Source organism: Daphnia magna, unplaced genomic scaffold (assembly GCF_020631705.1).
Source record: "Daphnia magna isolate NIES unplaced genomic scaffold, ASM2063170v1.1 Dm_contigs224, whole genome shotgun sequence".
Taxonomy (NCBI): domain Eukaryota; kingdom Metazoa; phylum Arthropoda; class Branchiopoda; order Diplostraca; family Daphniidae; genus Daphnia; species Daphnia magna.
Genome location: NW_025533187.1, coordinates 84,175 through 91,082, shown reverse-complemented (window position 1 = coordinate 91,082; position 6,908 = coordinate 84,175). Strand labels below are relative to the sequence as shown.

Genomic DNA, 6,908 nt, shown 5'->3' with positions numbered 1-6,908 from the left:
TTTTTTACTTCTATATGTAAACACCCTTACGAAAAAAACAGCTAGTTTCCAACTAGTCTTAGCTTGAATATATTGACCGCCAAGCTTTAGCTTAACTGAGAAAGTGATAGTTAAAAAGGGACGATATTATCCTTCCTTTTACTAACTTATTCCTAGCTATTACATGCAAGCTTGTAAGAAGCTTATTTATTTATGCTTAGTTTCAGCTTATTATATTGAAGTAAATAATTAGCTAATTAGGCTAAGCTTTTGATTCTTAGTTGATGTTTAGCTTTATTATATTAAGTATTGAGTCAATTAGACCTTTAGTGAAATAAAATGTTTGAAATTTTAAATGGATTTCAACAACTTTGTATTTCACAATGGCACAAAAACAAACTACATTCTGCATCACAGCATACCCTTACGAATAACTGTAGCATATAAGACCATAGTAAAACAAAACAGCAGTGACAGACATATTAACTAGGTTAAAATCCTTCTAGATAAGAAGGCATGATTAGAGTAACGGACCAGATTTTGTATCAGGAAACAATGTTAAAAAAGTGAAATAAAAAAGGGTTTGCAATTTAAATTGGTTTGCAGAGATGGGATTGGCAGCGTTTAAGTTACACGTCAGATGTAGTGGAAACGAGGGGAGCCAAAGTAGCGATGGTAGCTGATGCATCGTTGGAAGCTGATGCATCGTTGGCCGGCATTCTCTTTTTAGTCTTCTTTGCTTTTGTGTGGACTGCCATGAGTTTGGCACTTACAGATTCTTTTACTTGCTGCTCTGTCAGGATGTATCCCTTGTATGCTTGATCTCAAAACCGGATCATGAATCCTAAAAAAAAAAAGGTTTAAATCTGCATTTAAAAAAAATTAAGTCTCTACAACCAACCTATAATTTCATCCAAGACCTCCTTGGGAATTGCTGGCTTTGCCTTAGATCTCGGAATACTTGGACAGGAATTACCGGAAAGGGACATATTCGCCAACTCTTCTAGCTGGTACAGGGCGTCCAGTATGATGGAAACACCATTTTTTCTTGATTTTTTTGAATTTCCGTCTGTTTTCAGAGCCACTTTTGCCTTCCTCAAACTACCCTCGTTGATCAAAACTTCTTTAAATAGGAGAACCTAACACAATAGAGAATTTAGTAACATGATTATAAAACGAAACTCTAATTGTACTTATATTGTGAGGAGTTACAGCTCTTATAACAGGTACGTGGCTTCCACCCAAAGATGTAGGAGAGGACAGATAACTGACTGATGGAGAATAAACAGATGGTGAAGCCTGAAGAGAATTCTTTAAAACCTGGCCCAAATCAAGAACATGCTCCTTCATTTCTATATACAAACAAAAATGTTGGTTATTTAAGTGAAGAATCAATATAGGTTCTGAAAAATACTTACTCTCAATGAGTGCTAATGGTTGTTCCCTTTTCAACTTATCCAATTCTTCCTCTACGTCAGCCTTCTTATCTTCTTGCTCAGCGCAATCCTTGGCAAGTTTGTCGACATAAGCCTCTAGTTTTATGATTTTCTCCTGTAATTTAAAGTTTTCCTGTAAAAACAGACGAATTTTTCTTCCGGTTATCGACAGTGACCATAAATTCAAATATTTTAAGCCTACTTTGTCCAATTCTTCGTAACTTCTTTTTTTAGAAGGTTGGTTAGTTGACTGCGATAAATCAGTGAAGGTGACATCGGTCCTCGGTATCTCCATATCGTCAGTGAAGGAAGTAGAGAAATTTGGAATCTTTGTTGGATAAGAAAGAGAACGTTTTGCTTTCGGAGTCAGCCTATTATTATTTCCTAAAATGTGTCGGTCTCGTTCTGATGCAATTTTTTAAATGTTATCTATATGTAAAAAATTTTTAACTTCAAGTTGATAAATATTTAATGAAAGGTAAGGTTTTGTACCACAATGATAAAGCGGAAAGCCAGTTTTCAAAACAAATCGTGTTCCATCACAATTCTCTGGTTTTGAATAGTCAGTTAAATCAAAAGGTACTTCAACGTTGGTGTCATCACCATCAGTAATCCATCTGTGTATAGATAATTAGTTAGTTATTAATAACTAGTTTGGAGCTTAAAATAAAAAAGAATTAGAATTACCTGAAAACAATGCATTTTTTCACAGAGATCCAAGAGTTCAATAAGAGGATACAGACCTTGAAATCCATTTGCTCTACATTCAGTTTAGGCTTGTAGAAACTACTCATTGTAGTGATGCAAAGTTTTTCATCGGTACACTTTATGAGAACTTTGGGAAAACTGACCGATAAATTTTCCATTCTGTTACAGTAAAGTAATAGCAATTACTTTTTAGACAAATCAAAGTAGACTCAAGCCAGTAGTTTCATGAGTGAGTTTCCGTATCGAAGTTGGTAAAAAAATACGCACAGCAAGTATGAAATGAGTACATATGTTCAAATCAGTCAGTGATTATGAGACTTATATAGTCACAAAACCGTTTCAACAACTTAAAATTTCAATAAAACAACTAGCTCGTTTACAACTTACTTAACATCTGCAACTGCAAGTTGTATGGAGGATAAAAACGGCAAAGGAATGATGAAAACGTCGTCGATAATTCCTAAAACACTTAACAATCACTCATCTTCTTCGACCACACGAGACTGACGACGTTCTATAGTGAAGTGGTGATGATATCGCCTCTTTTAGCTTTTTACGCGGGAAAAATAATCCAATATTTTCTAACAGGGTTGCCGTTTTGTTTTATAAAAAAGTAAACTCCGCAACGCCGCTGCAGCAGACGATGTTGTTTCTTCAAGATTGTTTAGTTTTTGATTTTGAAAAACAAGTGCGAGTTTAAATTTAACCAAATGTCTCATCGTGATTTTAAGAGTGAAGAAGGAGGCTCTAGGAAATCTAGAAAACGAGCGGCAGAAAGGGAAGAAGAGCTTGAGTATAAACGAGGTAAAGTAATGCTTGAAACTGAGAGCACGGCCTCAATTTCAGTTGAACTGTGTGCCACACGAACCAATTCGAGCCCATTATGCAAGGATCAATCGGTCGGTGGACCTCAAAACCTCGCTGTAATTAAAATTAAACAAGTTAAAACTGCTTGATTGTATATAATATATATTAATAATATTTGCCTAGGCTCCCCATCATGAAGAACCTCCATCAGTCGTGCACAACAATTCAGGTTTAGAATTTACTCGAGAAACTGAAACACACCAAATACAATATTTACAACCTGATGGTGGATATGTGAATTCTGATTCTGATTGCAATGATGACTACGATGTAAAAATAAATTTACTTTTATTTTTTTACAACAAATATAACTATTTAGTGTTCCTTTTGCTACAGGTTGAAAATGAAGAGCCCCTGTCAGCTTATCTTCCCATATTGAGTGTGGCATTCTATCTTTCAAATAGCTTGACAAAAAAAGTACTTGGTCATCATATTAGAATTTTCAATATATCAACACACGGTGCCTATAAACAACTCACTAGTGTACATAACTTGATGTCCAAATACAATCATTTAAAGGCCGAAGTGAAAACTAAGTATGTTTGCCGTTCGCTCAAATGTGAAAACGTTCTTGTTGTTGGAGAGGACAAATATCCAAAATTGCATCAGAGTTGTGGCCACAAGCACGTAAAAAACAAATCAAGCGACTGTATCGTCATTGAAATGCCGATTGAAAAACAGCTTAAATATTTTATGGAACACCATGGTCTTCCATCCGATACTTCATACAAACAAAGAGATGGTGATACACTAAGTGATGTGAATTCCGGTGACGCCTACAGAACTCTTTGGGACCAGGGGAAAATCGACTGTGTTACCATAACATTCCAAATCAATGCTGACGGAGCAAAATATTTCAAAACAAGCAAGTATTCCTTTTGGCCTTTGATGGCAATCATCAATGAAGCAAATTACAAAGTTCGGCGCAAGTTCGTTATATTGTTAGCTATATGGGTTGGCAACAAGAAGCCCCCTAGAAATACGTTTATGGATGGATCCATCGCCAATTTGAAGAGACTTGAGAGGGACGGATTCCATTTCGGTGAGAAGGTGTACAAAATTCGAGTTCTTGTTATCACAGTCGACACTATCGCTCGCTCGGGCCTAATCAACACGACTCAACACAACAGAGACTGCGGTTGTAATTTCTGCCTTCACCCTGGAGAACAGATATCTAAAGGACGCGGAAGCATTCGAGTCTACCCACAGCCTGACCCAGAATTTGACGAGGATAACAACTTAGAGCACGTAACGTATCCTATTAGATCCTTGGCTCAGCATTTAAAAGATGTTGATTTGGCCGTGAAATCTGGCAAAAGAGTCAATGGCGTGGTTGGCCCAAATCCTTTTATGGAATTGACTGACTTTGATTTTGTGAAAGCTCAGGTTCCAGATTACCTACACTCTTGCTGTCAAGGTGTATTCAAAGGCTATATAAATTTATTTACTTCAACCATTGGCAGTAACGGAAAACAAGAGTGGTATCTAGGGAAAAAAATTAAAGTTATCAATAGTAGGCTTCTTGCAGCTAAGCCCCCGTACGAAATTACCCGTACTATTGAATGCCTTGATGTCACAAGCGATTGGAAGGCTTCCACTTTTCGTACTTTTCAGTTATATTTTTTCCCCATCTTAGAAGATTTGCTCCCTCACAAATATTTTGTCCACTATAGTAGCCTTTTTTATGGAATCTATCTTCTCTTACAAAACAGCGTGTTGAGGACAGATGTGCTTAAAGCGCAAATGCTATTTGAACAACTAGTAATCGACATGGAAAAACTTTACTCTAAAAAGTCTATTACAATTAATGTCCATTTCCTGGTTCATCTTTGCCAGTCTGTTCTTGATTGGGGATGCCTGTGGTCCACCTCGACATTTATCCCTGAGTGATTTAATGGGGAAATGATGAGCATTTGTAATGGTACGCAGCATATCGGTAAACAAATGGCCGCTAACTTTCTTATCAAAATGTCGGTTCGTAGCGAAGCATTAGGTTTGATAAAAAACAAGAAACTTCCCCATCACGTAGTTTTGCTATTATCTGAATTGCTAAGCTTACCATCGCCTAGAGAATTTTCCAAAGGTGTAAGCGTGAATGAAGGTAAAATCATTCTGTTGGGCGCTACTAAATATTGCCGAGACTTGAATATTTACGAGGAAATAGCTATTAGAAATTCTTCTTCGTCTCTTCGTAATAAAGAACTTTCTGTAACTGATCCGATTAAAGGCCATTTTTTTTCTAGATTCAAAATCACTGAAACCCAGTCCATCTTTACTACCAGTAATTACAGTCGCAGTCCAAAAAGAATTAACTATTTTTCTTTAATGAGAGATGGAACATTTTTTAAGATTGAAAGTGTCTTAACAATTGAAGTTGATCATTCAGCTAGGGCATTCATAATTGGTAGAAAAATTGGCACTGATTCACAAAAAACATATGTTCCCGAACCAATAAAAAATACCATCTTCTCCGTGATCCCCGGACATACCACTAGATTAATTGGACTCAGTAAGGAACTGTTTGCATATGACCCCATTCATGTTAAAGCTAAAGGTGTATGTGCTATGATGAACGATTTAACTGAAAATTATGTCATCACTGCAATAGTAAACACATTTGAAACTGATTAAATAAATGTAATGCAAATTTCCTATTTTTGGTAAATAAATTCACAATTTTTTTCAGAAGCGATTCACTGTATGTATATTAGCTTTTCTGCCCGATTAAAATATATTAATGATTATATGGCTGTATTTTATGTGTGTATTAAAAGATTTACTGCAATCAAACTATTTCAATACTAATTGTTATAAGTTAGCAAGCATTAATATGAAAACACCTCGATGAAAGCTATAAAAAATCAGGGGAAATCGGGCTTCTATTCTTTAGCATTATACTAGCTTGGAGTAAGCTATCAAGTAGCAGGTTGAAAAACTCCACCACACATTAAGGTATGTTGAAGCTGAATTGCGCAAGCTGTGTAAATTTATCAAAATCGTAACTTAAAACAAGTTGGATTTGAACAGCTTGAACAAAATCAGCTTGTCGTAAGCTTCAAGATCGAACAGTTTGCTGTTTTTTTTTGTAAGGGTAGGATCCAATATACTTGTATTCAATGTGAATACACTGTGATATTGTCGCGGGTGAAAAAGGGTAAATGTTTATCTCTTCACAGAGATGATTCACCCGCTCATTGAACTACGCTGCGACCGTGGGAATGAATCATTGCAGATAATCAGTGCTAGAAGTAGATACGGAGACATGCGCTCCGGAAGGAGCGTAATTAGCATAGCAGTATAAATGCAAGTGTAAAATTCGGTAAAAGACGAGTTCCCTGGTTTCCCAAGAGGTCTTCAGACGCTTCTCCAACTTTTGGTAATGGTTATCCCTTTTGTTTGAGTTAAACCATTGTTTAGAATTTAAGTCATCACTTGTTGTATTCGTTTGTTCTTGTCCAAATACAACTCGTGTGACAATATTATGAGTTTACACTTCTACATGTAAACAGAATCAAATATACTTGTATTCAATGTGAATACACTGTGATATTATGAGTTTTTTCTTCTATATGTAAACTGGATCAAATATACTTGTGTTCAATGTGAATACACTGTGATACCATGATTTTTTTCTTCTATATGTAAACAGGATCAAGTGTGCTTGTATTCAATATGAATACACTGTGATATTAGTTTGCTGTATAGGTTTTTTCGATATTTTGCTTCGTTAGTTAGACAATCAATTTTTCCCGTTAACATTGCGTATCATATGATTTCTTAACTGAGTAATGATGTCTTAACAAAGTAATCCTTTTGGGTTAAGCTTTTAGTTTGCTGTATCGGTTTTTTCGATTTTCCGCTTAGTTCGTCAGATAAATAAGTTTTTCCGTTGTCAAGTGTTACAATCACGTAACACTG

General features: G+C 35.8%; 1 pseudogene; it reads right to left on the bottom strand.

Annotated features, from left to right (window-relative positions):
• Positions 1–394: 394 nt before the first annotated feature.
• LOC116924422 lies at positions 395–2,765 on the bottom strand (annotated as a pseudogene).
• Between the last annotated feature and the right edge of the window lie 4,143 nt (positions 2,766–6,908).